General features: G+C 40.7%; 1 protein-coding gene across 1 annotated transcript in view; it reads right to left on the bottom strand.

Moving 5' to 3' along the window:
• Positions 1–16,808, bottom strand: part of Spock1 (SPARC (osteonectin), cwcv and kazal like domains proteoglycan 1) — a 515,785-nt gene that overhangs the window by 227,639 nt on the left and 271,338 nt on the right. The window lies entirely within an intron of this gene.

The raw sequence follows: 16,808 nt of genomic DNA, 5'->3' as shown, positions 1-16,808 counted from the left end.
ACAAAGAACTCAAAAAATTAGACAATAAGAGAACAAACAACCCAATCAACAAATGGGCCAAGGACCTGAACAGACACTTCTCAGAGGAGGACATACAATCAATCAACAAGTACATGAAAAAATGCTCACCATCTCTAGCAGTCAGAGAAATGCAAATCAAAACCACCCTAAGATACCATCTCACTCCAGTTAGATTGGCAGCCATTATGAAGTCAAACAACAACAAGTGCTGGCGAGGATGTGGGGAAAAGGGTACACTTGTACATTGCTGGTGGGACTGCAAATTGGTGCAGCCAATTTGGAAAGCAGTATGGAGATTTCTTGGAAAGCTGGGAATGGAGCCACCATTTGACCCAGCTATTCCCCTTCTCGGTCTATTCCCTAAAGACCTAAAAAGAGCATGCTACAGGGACACTACTACATCGATGTTCATAGCAGCACAATTCACAATAGCTAGACTGTGGAACCAACCTAGATGCCCTTCAATGGATGAATGGATAAAAAAAATGTGGCATTTATACACAATGGAGTATTACTCTGCATTAAAAAATGACAAAATCATAGAATTTACAGGGAAATGGATGGCATTAGAGCAGATTATGCTAAGTGAAGCTAGCCAATCCCTAAAAAACAAATGCCAAATGTCTTCTTTGATATAAGGAGAGTAACTAAGAACAGAGTAGGGTCGAAGAGCATGAGAAGAAGATTAACATTAAACAGGGATGAGAGGTGGGAGGGAAAGGGAGAGAGAAGGGAAAATGCATGGAAATGGAAGGGGACCCTCAGAGTTATACAAAAGTACATACAAGAGGAAGTGAGGGGAAGGGGAAAAATAATATAAGGGGGACAAAGGAATGTCAGTAGAGGGAGCAGAGAGAGAAGAGGGGAGGGGAGGGGAGGGGAGGGGAGGGGGGATAGTAGAGGATAGGAAAGGCAGCAGAACACAACAGACACTAGTATGGCAATATGTAAATCAATGGATGTGTAACTGATGTGATTCTGCAATCTGTATATGGGGTAAAAATGGGAGCTCATAACCCACTTGAATCAAATTGTGAAATATGATATATCAAGAACTATGTAATGTTTTGAACAGCCAACAATAAAAATTTTAAAAAATAATAATAAATAAATAAACAAGGAAGAAAGCAGTGTCCAGCTTGGCTCCCAGTGGGCAGAAGTGGGGGCAATCAGGAAGTACAGGGTTCCCAACAAAGCATTCTTTTTTGTAAGCCCTTGGTTGGGGGGGGGGGGGGTGTGGAGAGAACTTTAAGGAGGTACATCAGAAGAAATCTGTTTGATACAAAAATTTCTTCCCTGGGAGCTCACCTGGAATCATTCCAAAGAGATGACAGTGGATAAATTTGCACCCAGGAAGTGCTATCATTGCCTTATCAATCTGCCTAGTGGCCTGTTTACACAAGGACGCTGGGTCTTTATGTGAACAGGAATAATGATGCTAAGATGATAAAAACCACTCATCTAAAATTATTTGAAGAGTGGCAAGTAAGCAGAACTCTGGCAATGGGAGTCTCAAAGGTCCTTTCATTAAATATTAACTCTTACTTGTATAAAGCAGAGCTGATTGGGGGCTACCAGGAATGGGAAATGTAAGCGCATCCCAATTCTTGCAGGGTCTGCCCCAGGGAAAGCCATATATCTCCCTGCTAGGATGGGCCTAATGAGCCAAGAGTTGGCATTTCTGCAAATATGTTTCTTTCTAAAAGGGGAACTCATTATTCCTGAAGTCGTGTTTCTGAATTCATGAAGGTAAAATTACACCAATTAAGAATCATGCCTTTTCTTCTCCAAATGAATAGAAGCTCAAAATACTGCCAAACAAAATCTCAGGTCCAATTCCTTGGGAAAGTATACCCTATTACCAGAAAAGCACACAGACGTAGAGAAACAATAACTGGCACAGTGCCTTTATCCAATACTCACCATGATCAAGAGATTCATCTATCCCCTGAACCCCTTCATTCATTCATTCCACAAATGTCTATCATGAATGGGACCCTGTGCTAACTGCTTCAGAAGCTGAGATCTTGGCCCCTCATGAGCTCCCAGTCCAGTTTACTGAAAGTAAACTAGTATGGCTTTTTCCCCCCCTGGAGAAACATGATACTTTTATAAGGTCTCCATCCTGTCACTTAGAGTTGCTTTGTTTCCCAAGGGAGGTGGATGCTGAAGACATCACCTGAAGATGGGAACTTTCGCAGAGCTGCGTATGTCAAGAGTCTTCTGCCCTCAAGTCTAAGCCCTGGGCAATGCATCTAGTATTCCACCCAGAAGCATGTTCTCTGAGGAGATCTCTAGATGTCTAGATAACTCCAGTGGGACCACCAACATCTCCTGACCATGAATTGTGTTGTTTCTTAGCAGAACATTAAAAACCAATGTTTGTGGGTGCGGAGGAGGAACAGAAGGGTGCAGAAACACAGCCATGCCAAACAAAATGAAATGACTTCAAAAATCATACCTTCATATCTCATATTAGCAATTCCTCATCTCCCCAAAGCACCATTTTATCAATTGTGTGGAAGAAGAAAATGTCTTTGCCATCTTTTTCTGGGTGCATACAACTAATTCTTTCATCTGAGTTGCCCTACCTGATGGTGCTTTCCTGGATATTTTTTTAACCTGTCTGTGCATCTATTGAATGGATCATGATTTTCTAAGCAATACCAGGTAGAAGGCACTATACTTTGCATGAATTTACATTATTTATTCTTCTTCAAGGAAACCGGTGAGGTTGTTACTATTTGAATCCCACTTTACAGGTGAATCAAGTCACAGAGAATATAAGGGTCACGCTGTTACCTAAGTTTAGCGTCTTCACCACCATGGTCTCCACTCTTCCTACTATCATTGCTGGACTAAACTGTGAGGACACTGAGTGCTAGGACTGAGCTGCATTGAGCTCGCTCTCCCCAGAACCTTGCAGAAGGACCAGCAGTCAGCAGACACTGAGCAAATGGTCACCAAGCGCGGGTATGAAGAACCAAGAGCAAGCAGGTCAGTCAAGGTTTCAGAGCTTCATACTGAATCCCCCACCTCTGGGAGGTGTCTAATCAGTTCCAGAGAAGAAAAAAAAAAGCAAAAACTAACAGATCTTTTTCAAATAAAAAATTTCCTCAACTATTTTTATCATTAATATATTTTCCCTAATACCCATGTTTTCAAGGAATTTTTCTAATGATTCTCTTAAAATTACCCACTTAACACTCCACCAACAGTTACAGAAACATGGCCAGCAGAAATATGTCCACTTAGACAGGTGTGCTTCACAATGAGAACACTGGGATCAGAAGATCTAAATGTTTGTGTAAATATAAATGAAGGTAGGCATTAAAGTTTAAAAAGGATTTACCCTGAGTTTCCTCTAAACAGCCTATTGCCTTGGAAATTTCAGTTTTCAATGTCTGATTTCAGCACCCTTAAAAATCCTATCTTCTAAACTTATCCATTCCAAAGCAAATGATCATTAGATATAAAAACTAAGAAGAAAGCAGGGTTCATATTATAAAAGTTCAGGCCAATATCAGAAACTGGCAGGTGCATTGGTCTGTAACAAAGTCTCAAAGATGACATCCCTCATTCCACTAAGCTGAGAATTACTAGAGGGTGGTATATATGACATACTTAAGTCTCATTTCAAGCAATCTGTTCCAACAAAGCAAATAAAAACTTCAAAGCCTTGTCACTTCCTGTCAATAAGAGAGACAACAATAGAGTCCAATTTTAGGAACTTAACTTTATTATAGAATGAGGGTCAGACCGTCAGAACCATTCATTACGATGTTTGCTTAGAGTGTAATTAAATTCATTTTCTTGGTATGAATATTCATATTTTTCTTTAATTGTTGGTATAAAAGTGTGAATGTCAATCTTCTCTTCCAAGGAAATTAGCATCTGAAATATTTCTGTGGAGAAAAAAGGCTACTAAGATGAATGAATGCTTCCTCTTCTGGGTGCACATACAACCAGTTATTCCTCCTAAGACACCTCCGGGAAGCAAGGGAGTAGAAGCTGTTTTTGAGGAATGAAAAAAAGAAAATCTCCCAGGTTTCAGACACCAAGTCTGTAAGTGATGAGAGCGCCTCGGTCATATTCCATTCTGAGAGGGTCATCCTAGTGTCTGGCATCTTAGTGGACATGCACCAATTTGTTCTGCTTCTACTATCAAGCACATTGCATGAACCTTGAGTGTTCTTGTTTTATTTAATTAACTCAAAACTACTAGCTTTTATCATGCAACACACATGATAGCTATCAGGGCAGAGGACAGACAGGCTGTAGAGTATCAAGCAAAATGAAAACACAGCAGAGTACTTAGGCATATCCAGGGCACATTAATATTTGTTGAAGTGCCTCTATTTGGTTCCCACTGCCACTCTGGCGTACACAAGGAAATGTTCTGTTTGGGTAAGGCCATATTTGGGGCCCAGCAAAATATTTTCAGGGGCTCTGTAAATCCAGTTTCAGTACCACAGCTAAAGTAAAGACAAAGGCTAATGGTGGCTGTTAGTAAGAACATTTAGTAAACTTGTGCATTGGTTTTCTCTGTCTATATTAATCATCAGGACTAGTTGACTAGAGGTTTAAATAAAGCCCTCGATTAAAATATTCTCTCCCCCAGAAAATCAAGAACTCAAAACAGGGAGGACTTAATACTACCACAAGAGCAACTCCCTTCAAAACCTGTCAAGTCATGTGTTTGACCTTTATTGAAAAAAAAACTAAAATCAGACACGTGGAAAGTACAAAAATATTACTTAGGCATGGGTTTAACAGCTTTCCTGAAGATAGACATTCTAGATAAGTCGAATTAGCGCAACACAAATTTATTGAATACCTACTATATTCCAGGCATTTTTTTGATACTAGATCTAGAGGATGCATTCTCAAAGGGACATTGTCCTTCAAGGGGGTAGAAGCTCTTTTTCAGGCATGAAAAGAATATTGTACTCCTTTTATGTATAAAGCACATACATATAACACACATAGACAACATATAAACAGAAATACAATACATTTGAGGTATTCAACTTCCATGGAGGGCATAGGTGTTATGTAGAAAAATATCTGAAAAGTCTCCTTAGGGGAGCGATAGTGAAATAAAGTTGAGAAACTCTGGCCTAGATGATGAATAAAACAGACAAAAATTCCTTTTCTTTCTAATACTCTACTGCATATTGATGATCAACAGAAAATAAAATGTATACTTTATTAAGTACAAATACTATGAAAATATAAAGCAGGGGCAGAGATGAAGAAAGGCCCAGGATGAGAGAGAGTAGCATGACAAGTATCCATTTCCATCAACTGATCTGTCAACTTTTTCCTAATCATGATGCTAATGAAATCTATGACTTCAATGTGAAAGAAAAGAAATTCTAATGGCAAGTTAAAAGGATAGCCCCCATACCCTAGGGCAGCCCTGTGCATAATGCACTACAGTACAAAAACAAGAGAAAAAAACTAAAAAGTGTGACAATCAAAACAACAGATTTACATGTTTTAAGGGAAGGTGATTGTCTGGTCCCCAGTGTCAAAAACAGCATAACAATGTGGCTTTTTAAACACTATCTTAGATAACATATTTTTTTAGCATTTCATCTGTGCCCTTTAATTTTCTTTTTTTCCTCACAATTGAATACCCAGTTGACTGTTTTAATACCAGTGTCCATCCATTTGAGACTAATGAGTTGCCATTGGGGGCACACTTAATGATTCCCAGTATTTTCTCCATTTTCATGAGACCCAAGTTTCAGCACCATTATTCTTATTTTGTCATACATGTTTAAGAGATAATGAGCAAAATCAAAATGCACTAAACTTTCAAGAAGTTGCCCAAATATGTAAAGTTGTACAAGAAAAGGTGATGATCTGGTCAAAAACATGAACTGTTAGCTGTCGGGTCAGAGCTGAGAATGTCAGACATCCAGGCAAACATCTGAACAAAGATATAACTAGTGATGGAAAGGTCATTCATGGGCATTAATTCATAATGTGCTAAAGTACAATTTATGCAGTAGTTGAATCTGACCAAAAAAAAAAAAAAAAGACTCCCTTAAGAGTATTCACCTATGGGATAATATGTTACAAGAGTTACTTGAGGAATGCCACAAAGTTTCCAACTCTGTTACACTCCAACATTGTTCCAGATGCTAAACAAAGTTATTCTCCAAGGGAGCAGCTGCTTATTTGAAAGGAAGAACAGCATAGCTCAGCACTGTTTGTAGGCTAAGTTCAGCCTCCCTGCAGCTTTGCCACATCTTTTCTATGGGGAAATTAACAAGAAAAGCTCTTGGCTTAATATGTTATTGGAACTTGGCTATAAGCTAATTGGGAGAATGAAATCAGGGGAGAATGCAGTCCATTGCTGGACGGCTCTCATACAATGGTGAGACAGATAATGGACAGAAGATTGCTTCCTATGTAGGCAGGTAAATGTGACTTAGGCACACTTAGGCAGATGCTTCCTTGGAATAAGTGACATGCTTTCAAAGGACAGACTGCAAAATTGGGGTCCACAAGGAGAAAATTGCCAAACAGCAATCTTTAAAGAATGTTAGCTGGGAAAGGAAGCTGGTATAAAATCAAAAGCCCAGTTCATACCTCAGTCCCAAAGCACTCACCTACCTACAGATTTCTGAAACAGAGAAAAACTTGAAAAACTATCACTCATCCACCTGGAAGCAGCAAGCTGAGATTTAGAAGAGATCTCTGCTAAGCCTAATAAAACAAAATCTCATATACATGGCTTCATGAAGACTTCTGAACCTCCTAAATAAAATGAAATTGTTACTGCCGCCTGTTTATTAATAAGAAGAAAGTCCACAGAGATATGTAGGCAGCACAAGACCCCTGTCCCTCCTGCAGGCTGTTGCAACAACCTAGGGAGGCTATTAACCAGCTTTCCCCCTGCCGCTTAGCTCCCTATTTTAATAGCCTATATCACAGGAGGCTGGGAGCACAGGTGAGCTCAATTTAATAGGCAGTCATTCACTTGTGATGCATTTCAAGTGTAAAATAGCTCGTTTCATTTTCTTGGTTCCTGTTTGTGCTTCTAGAAGTTACTCTTGGAGGAAAGATTAAGTACTATTCTCCCCCAAGAGCATCAAAGCCCTTCACGCTCAATCTCTTTGTAGACTTGATATGGAAACACCTCAACCAAGCCAGCTCAAAAATCCCATGCAGGAAATTCATGTGTTCCTGAAATCAACCATCCCCAGAAGAGCTGAGAGAAGAGCAGACTATGACAGAGATGAAACTACACTAGTGAAGCACAGACCTGGGCTGTGGTTCTGTCTTTGCCATTTTCTGGTTGGGTGAAATTGAGCAAATTAATTAACTGCTGTGAGCCTCACTTTGAGACATCATAAAATGGAGACAGAAAATGCCACTAACTCAAAGGGGTTACTATGGAAATATAATGAGATAAAGCCTGTAATGATTGACAAAGTGATTGTTAGATATCGTCATCTATATCAACGTTAGGTATCAAGAGGTGTTAAAGAACCAGGAGATTTACTAAGTCCTTACCCCCTGTCCCATATAATGACTTCCCTACACAGAGCCTTCTCTAAACATGTATACTCAATCTCAAACACAAGCTTAGCTCACCCAACCTCCTATATGCAAAAGCATGGGGTATGAGGCCTTAGCAGGCACATTTGATGAAACAGTGGCTTCCCCTTGAACAGGCATCCGAATCGCCTGCAAGACTTGTAAAAACACAGGTTCCTGTGCTCTCCTGATGCTGGTTCAGTATATCTGAGGTAGAACCCTATAGCCTGCATGTCTGATACCACCAATCCAGGGTCCACATTTGAGGACCACTGTGATAACTGAAAGGAGGAAGAAGGCCAAGCTCAAGGACTCAGAAAGAGACATGTAGAAACCAAAAGCCCATCCCAACCAAAGGGAGCATAGCCTTCAAAGAAGACAGGAAGCAGCCCCACTAAGCCTGAGGACATTGCCTCACCACATCCCTGGGACTCAGACTGCTGTCTGACCCAAGGTCACAGCCCAACAGGGACATCCAGACCAAAGCTGGACCCTGAATGATATGGGCTCTCTAAAAGAAGGCTATCAGCAGGCTGCACACCATCGTCTGTTCATTCATCGTCTGCTCCTCCATGTCAACACAATTCCGTGGCATAATGATTCTTTGCAGGGAGATTGATGGGCATATTTCATGCTAATTCTTTCTGGAGTTGGGAAGCCTTTATTTTCCTCATGTCAAAAAGAAAATGATGGCAGACATTTCCAGGAGAAATGCCACTGCATTCTTTATAATGTCATTCAGCTTCTGCCAGAATTAAACTATTGACCAAATTAATCTGTTTACCACACACATTGTGGCTTGATCTTCTTGCCCTGAGGGCTAAAGTGTCATGCTGCAGAGACATCCACATTTATTCTCAATAAGTGATGCTGAACTACAAAGTGCCACCTACATAGTTTGGGTCTGTAAGATTTTGGAAAAAATGGAGGGTCTTTGCTGTGTGCTCAATAGTGTCTTCATACCTCACCCATCATCGCAATCATGTTGCTGATCATTATTTGTACCCTGATTGTAAGCTTTCTGAGGCTAAATGTCATATCTAATAGAGTACCCCATAAAACATCTCATGTGACAGGTGCTCAACAGACAGTTACAAATGAGTCAACAAAGCCACTCCCTTCCATTTGCGAAGCCTCCATCCTTTATCCATCTACAAAATGAGAAATTTTGATTGAGGACTTTAAAACAAGATTTGTGACCAGGGGACTGGAGAGTAGCTATAAGACACAAAGTTGAGAGCATGAGGAGAATCAGAAGACCCTGCTCCAAGCCAAATCTGTCCTTTGTGATCTGTTTATCCCTCAGGCTTCAGGCCAGTCAAGAAGGACTCAGAGCCAGCACCTCTCAAAGCAGAGACCCTGAAACCCTAGGGTTATAAGAAATTGCTTCAAAATCTATCATAGAAGTTAAGGGAAAAGCTAATCTTAGAAATTCTGCCTTAATAGGTTTTATGCACTCAATTCTAGGTGAGATTTCCTTTGGGAGAAAATTGTTGTTGCCACTTGCAGAGAGAGAGAGAGAGAGAGAGAGAGAGAGAGAGAGAGAGAGAGAGAGAAATCTGAAAGGCCAAGCTGTTTTGTCCAGTTGATCAGCTGCCTTGTCTCCGGGAAGAAGGCTTTCTGGGATAGAAAACAACTGCTCACTGAATTATGATTTAAGCCAGATCCTATCACAAGGTCTTGAAATTTTGACAATCCTCCAGTTCTGGAATCATCAGAACAAAATAAGAATCTTTGGGAATATGATATCTATTGCCCAGCTCAGCACCGAATGTTGAGGACTGAGAAGGAGCCTCCATTCTGGAGGAAGAAACAAAACCACCCACACAGCCACATGTGGAGGGATGAAACACGGGCAGTAATCCAATCTCAGTGACACTCTGAAGAAAGGTCTCAGCTTCACTTCAGCCCTTGGACTGTGTAAAAACAGGTGAGGGGGTAATGGCAGGCCTTCTAGGAACAAAGCAACAGCTAATACCACCAGTCCCCCCAGAATGCAGACCACAAGTGGATTGGTACCAAAAGTGTGGGTCTCTCAGACCCTCCCCTCCTCTGGGTCTTTCTTGTTCCACTCCTTGGGGCCCATTGTGACGTGCGTGTATCTATGGAGAGGAACCACAAAACTCTGTGATCTGGACATTTCCTCATTCACATCCAATAAAAAGAAGGTACAAATTCTTCCATTTCCTTAAAAAAAACTCATGTCACTAGAAATGCAAAGAGGGGCGAACCAAGCCTGTTTGCTTCTGTCTCTTCCCTCTTTACTTACGGCAAACAGGAATGCCTGGCTTCCTGATCTTTGCCAGTTGACCTGAGCATCCCTGAATGATTCAAACGAGCTGTGAGACTTACAAATGCCACACAGTTAGTACAACCACTGAGGGGGTCTTTGGCCAAAATCAATGATTGAGGTGGCTACAGCTACAGACTGTAGACATGGCTCCTGAGCCACAGGAAAAGCCCAGCCATCCTAATGGGACCTCAGGCTGCACAGACCCCAGAAGCACCTGTTTGCAAGACCCCACCCACACAAGGCAGAAATAGTAATCATCTTTGCAATATTGCTTGATGTTATTTAGGTAGAAATGCAGTCCAGAAGTGCCAAGATTTTAAAAATCACCTCTAAGAACGTTTAAAATATATTTTGCTAAGGGGGAGAAAGCATGTACAAATATAATATTTTCAGTATAATTACTATATGGCAGCGCTTACCCAGATAATGGATTTACCTTGAAGCAATGTCAGAAATTGGGAGCAATCTAAATATACCTCTGCCATCACCGACTGGTCCTGATCCATGAATTCGTTAGTACTTGGCCTGGCTGATGACATCCATCTCTCCAGCAACAAGATGAGCTCATGCACTGCAAACAGAGGCACTGGGAGCCCCTGGGCCTTTTTCGTTCTGATAATGGTCTGACTGGAGCTGTTCCGGAAGAAGCACTTGATCCTCACCAGACACACAAAGGGAAATTTTCAACTGACTTTGTCTGGAACTCAGAAGGGAACATTAAAAACATAAAAATGATCTACTTCTTTTGATTTCTCTGTCTACCGCTAATTACAGTAAGATATAGGGGACAAAAAAAAAAAGAAAAAGAATGATGAATATTGATCTCGAGGAGAGTATGAATCAGACACTTGAATGCATGTGAAGGAAACTCAACATGGGAAGGTGATACTCTCAGTTGAGTCGCCAGGTCAAAGGAAGAGAGGCACATCTCCAAGAAAGATGAATCACTGCCCATTTGGGGAGGATGAAACAATGGATACCCATTACAGAAAGCTCAGAGGAGGGCAGCTTTGCCACTGGGCTGTAGAATAGTGATCAATGAGGACCACCTTTGGCCTCTGAAGAAAGGCAATCCAAGACTCAAAATTCTACTCTGAACAAAAGGGGCTTGTCATAGACAGGATTGCTCCCCCATCTTTCCTTATATACAAACATCTCCTGGCAAACTTATTCAGGTTACCAGCTAATAGCAACTCAGATATGCTGGGGGCACAGACGAAGCAAGCTTGGCTATAGTCTCTTGAGCAGCTAGCTTCTTAAATTTTTACAAGAGGCTTGTCTCAAACCACCAGAATTCCTACAGAAAAGCAAGCTCTGTTCATTTGCAGAAAGAGCTTCACACCAAGGGGCTTGGGGATTTTGTGTGGAAAGAAAAGTCATCTTAACAGTCCACAACAAAATGCATGATAAGGGGAACTAACGGGAGAAAAAGAAAACACCATAGTCTGAGCTATCTACCAAAAAGCAAATATACACATAATATTTATTGTATTCTTTGGGCTTATGTAAAAATTTAAAATACAATGAACCCTCAGTATTTATGTAAGAAAATAAAATTTTGTCTTAAAAATATATAACATCATTAGATCAAAAGAAAATTGATAGCTTTATATTTATGTGCATGCATGCGTGGGTGTAGTGTATGTTTGAGTGTAGTATAGTGTGTGTGTGTGTGTGCGTGTGTGTGTGTGTGTGTGTGTGTGTAGCTTTCTGTTAATCTATCAACTTTGGGAACAGGAATTAAAGATGCCATAATATTTATTTAGTCTTTTTCTATATTCTCTCCTAAAAATCTCATGGTAGGACATATTAATTATTTTTTAGTACTTTCAGATCATACTATATCTGATATCACATAACTTTTTTCATTGAAATTATTATTGAGATCATTGTGGATTCACACCACACAGTTGTAGGAAATAATCCAGAGACATCACATATACCATTCACCCCCAAAAGAAATATCTTGTAATGTTGTACTATGCTATAACCATCAGGATATTAACATTGAAAGAATTCATTGATCTTATTCATATTTCTCCAATTTAAATTGTAGTGTGTGTGTGTGTGTGTGTGTGTGTGTGTGTGTTTGGTTCCCTATATTTTATCACATTCATAGGTTCCTGTATCCACTACCATGGTTAAAATGCAAAACAGTCACATCACAATGATCCCAGCTGTTGCCCGTTTATAACCATACCTCCCTCCTTCCTGACCCCTATTCTCTTCTACCATCCCAAGTTCCTGGCAACCAGTAATTGTTCCTCCATTTCTAAAATTTTAGCACCTCAAAATGTTATATAAAATGGAACTGCATGGTATGTAACCTTTCTGAGATTGACTTTTTTTACTCAGCAAAATTCCATGAAGATTCACCTAGATTGTTGCATCAATCCCTAGTGCTTTCTTTTCTTTCCTTTTTTTTAATTGCCTAGTACTATTTCCAAAGTATGGATGTATCACATTTTGTGTAATCACTCATCCACTGAAGAACATCTGGCCTGGTTCCAGTTTTTAGCTATTACAAATAAATCTGTTATAAATATTCATATGCAGGGTTTTGTAGGAACAAAAGTTTTCATTTTTCTGGGATAAACGTCCATGAGTGAAACTGCTCAGTTGTACAGCACTTGCATTCCAGATTGATCATGCCACTTTGCATTCCTACCAGTGGTACACAGCATCTCAGTTTCTCCACAATCTTGCCAGCAATGAGTGTTGCTGTTATTTTTCATTTTAGCCATTCGGACTGTTACGAAGTGATATCTCCCTGCTAAATTCTAACTTGCATTTCTCTGATGGCTAGTGATATTGAACAACATTTCATATATTTATTCATCATCTGTTTAGTTCCTTGGTGAAATGTCTCTTCATGACTTTTGCTCACTTTGAACTGGCTTTTAAAAAACCCTCTTGAGTTTAGAGAGTTCTTTACATATTCTAGATATTAGCTCTTTACTGCATGTGTAGTTTGCAAATATTTTCCAGTCTACAGTTTATTCTTTCACATTTTTAATGTTTGAACCAAGGACAAGTTTTTGTTTAATTTTGAGGAAGTATAATTTATCAAACTTTGTTTTGCAGACCATTGTCAACTCTAAGAGCTTGACATAGGGCTAGATCCTGAAGATTACATTTTCCTAAAAGTTATATCATTCTACATTTCATATTTAAGTGCTTGAGCCATTTTGTCTAATTTATACAATTTGTCTAAATTTATACAATTTAGACAGGAATTTCTTTAAATCTATTATGTAGATTTCCCAGAGAATAGACATCTTTATGTTCAATCTCCCAATCCACAAATAAGACATGTCTTTTTAAGTTTTTATTGGTTTCATTAATGTTTCATAGTGTTCAGCATACAGATCACATGCATTTTCTTTAAGTTTATATCTAAATACTTCATTTAAAATTTTTCTTTAGTTATAGGTGGACATAATACCTTTATTTTATTTATTTATGTTTACGTTGTGCTGAGAATTGAGCTCAGTGTTTCACATATGCTAGGCAAGTACTCTACCACTGAACCACCTCCCCAACCCCTAAATGCTTCATTTTTAGAGTAATCATAAATAGTATTGTTTTAAATTTCAATTTTCACATATCCGTTGTGAGTTTGCAGCTATGTGCTTGATTTGTGTGTATTGATCTTATACCCCCGGACCTTGCTGAGCTCACTTATTGGTTATGGTGAGTTTTTTTTTTTTTTTTCCTTTTAAATATTCTTTCGAATGTTTTATGTAGACAACCGTGTCATCTGTAAATAGGCACAGTTTTCTTTCATCCTTTCTTTTCTTACCTTATTGCGATGACTAGAATTTCCTGTACTATGCTGAATAAGAGTGGTGATAGCCAACATTCTTGTCTGGTCTCCCCAGACTGGGCCATCTGGTATCACTGGGCTGTGAAGGAGAGTCGGAGGTTCATGGGGATGAGAAGACTTTTTCAAGTATTTGCTATAGTTGGATGCCCTCTTGCAGTACCTCCCAGCTTCCCAAGAGGCTCTGGGTAGGGAAAGGAGTCTCAGGCACAAGGAAAAAGAGGCTTCCCAGGTTGGGCCACTTGTGGAGTAAGGCTTCTTTTGCTGGTGGAACTCAGCCACAGTGGAGTACAGGACTCAGACTGTCAGGAAGGATGGTATTTCCCATGGCTGCTGTTATTAACGGAGCCCAAGTGCCAGGTTTACCTTATGCTGTCAAAGGAACTTCTATGGCATCAAGGAGGGATGAACCTACCTGGGCTGCCTTCTGTTGCTAGGTTATGGATCAGGAAATGCCATATCTGTTTCAGCTTCTCCCACGAGGTGAGGGAAAGACACAGTGAAGTTGCTGCTCACTGCTCCAGCCCTGGGATCCCAAGCCAACTCACCTGCTTCTTATCACCTCTCAGAGCTCTCCTCTGCTTGTCTCTTATGCAATTCCCCGTTTTTATTGTTGTAATACTTAACAGGGAGGAGGAACAAGCCCGCATCTTCTTGTTCAGACCAGAGATCAGTCACACCAATTACCTCTCTATATCTTCTTAAAAGTTAGGGTGAGCGAATTCTTTTAGTAGAATTCCAAATAATGTATGTAGATATTGGTCCCTGCAGAAGAAAGAAACTAATACCTGTCCTCTTCCCCTTGAGGGTGGCCTGGAGTAGTGACTTGCTTCTAAAGAGAGAGGAGGCAGCTAGGGAGGCTGAGGCAGGAGGATTGCAAGTTCAAAGCCAGCCAGCCTCAGAAAAAGCGAGGTGCTAAGCAACTCAGTGAGATCCTGTCTCTTAATAAAATACAAAATAGGGCTGGAGTGGAGATGTGGCTCATTGATTGAATGCCCCTGAATTCAATCCCGAGTACCTCCTTCCCACCACCGAAAAAAAAAAAAAAAAAAAACCACCAAGAGAGGAAGGAAAGGGGAAAGTATTAGCTTTTCAGAGGAAAATCCTGGAAAACATGACTTTTAGCAGCTGAATAATGTCTGGAGTTCAGTTAATTAGTAGTATCCTAATGTCAGTGTCTTGGCCTTTACAAAGATACTACTAAATACCAAACACGCTTCCAATAAGAATATCTTACCACACATTGAACATTTCTTTAAGCCGACAAGACGCTGACATTAAAGGATTCTGGCCCAAATAAGCACACTAAGCACATGTTGTTCCATCTCAGGGACAGCACTGACATCAAAGTGTCTAAGAAGAGTGAACTGCTCATGACTGCCTTCCTTCCAGTGGGCATTGACCTGGAGATCAGTTGTTAGGAACTGAGTCACTGACAAAGTGGGAGTGAGGCTCACGGGGAGATCCAGCATCACTTAACCTTCCCTGTGTGGTTTCCTCGTATGGCTTCTCTGATGTGGGATATTTTTCGGAATTCTGAATGCTGTTCCTGAAGCCTCCAGATAAGGAAGCCACAACCAAGTGCAGTGCCCTGCTGAATGACAACTGTCAACCTTCAGAAAGAGTGTGTGTCACCTACAGAGACAAGGCAGGTATCAGGGTAATTATGTCCAGAGTACGTTATGGTCATCAATAAGAGCAATATGACCAGTTTTCATTATCTGCTAATTAATTTTAATGGTACCTACAGAGGGGAGGATAGAAAAGGTTGATCAATGGATACAAAATTACATACAGAAAGGAAAAATAAATACTGATGGCATATTGCACATAAGAATAACTATAGTTAACAATAACGTAGTGGATATTTCAAAATAGCTACGGGAAGGTTTTTTAATGCTCTCACCAAAGGAAATGATAAATACATGAGGTGATGGATATGCTAATTAGCCTGATCTAATCATTATGCCACATATTCATGCATTAAAACATCACAATTGTACCCTAAAATTTATATACAATCATTATGTGTCAATTTTAAAAAATATAAATAACTGCATTTTCAAACCCTAAAGCCTCATTTTAGCCACTACTTTCAACCTGACTCCTGGTAACACCAATTATTATGACTATTGACAAGAAAAACATGGTAAGTATCAGTGCACATTAGAGAAATGACTATGGGCAGAAGAGTGCCTGGGTGTAGAGATAAACCCACAAGCAGTGTTGGCAGGTTGCATATGTGTGCATGGCTTGTAGATGCACATGTCCATGTGAAGACGCCTGCTGGTCAAGATCTATGGCAGGTGTCTGGGAATGAGTGCCACAGAAAGGAAGACAGGTGTGTGTGCTAGGAGCACTGGAGTGTGTAAGAATGGAATGTGTAAGACAGGTAGTTCATAAGTGGCTCAGCTTGTGGTCATCAGCACACGTGTCTGTCTGTGTGGGGTGTACATGAACACCCAGAGCTGTGTTTAGAGCTCCCCCTCTGACTGAAGCCCTGGTAAACAAAACATGCCATCTGACCAGCACTGTCCTGGGACAAAGGCAATAGGAGCCTATTCGCCCCTCATCTGGCTGTGTCCCTCCCCCACAGGGGTGGGGCTTCCCTGGGGCCAAGAAGACACATCCTTCCAGAGCTCAGGCTTTCCCTTTCTAGATGTGTCTTTGGTCCCTGGGATCATCCCAGAATTCCCTGCCTGAATGGCCCCAGGCCAACTCCAGAGCTATCTGGGCCTTTTCTCCAGCCCATCCTTTCCAGATGGCCTGAGCTGCCAGTGACAGCCCTGTAGGCCCAGGAGAGGCCACGGGGCAGTGGTGTGCCGTGAGGAGGGGATATGATCTGAGCGTGCACAAGGTGAGCTGTCTGCACGCAAGGCACACGCCAGGCCCTTTGTGAAGCAGAATGAAGCCAAGAGTGAGAAGAGAAGGAAGGCTGTCCCCCTGGTGCCACACCCCGGTCATGACTGAGGTTAATTAACAAGGCAGGAGGACAGAACACACGTTACTGTTACACAGCAGGTTAACTTGATCTATGATTCAGTCATTGGACCCAGAAATATGAACCTCCACTTATGCTCTGCTATGGGTCCTGAAAATGTTACAGGTAGGCTGTGC

The sequence above is a fragment of the Marmota monax genome, unplaced genomic scaffold (genome assembly GCF_021218885.2).
Source record: "Marmota monax isolate L192 unplaced genomic scaffold, Marmota_monax_Labrador192_F-V1.1 WCK01_AAM20220418_F8-fsc00097, whole genome shotgun sequence".
NCBI classification, from domain to species: Eukaryota; Metazoa; Chordata; class Mammalia; order Rodentia; family Sciuridae; genus Marmota; species Marmota monax.
This window is presented reverse-complemented; position numbering and strand designations above follow the sequence as displayed.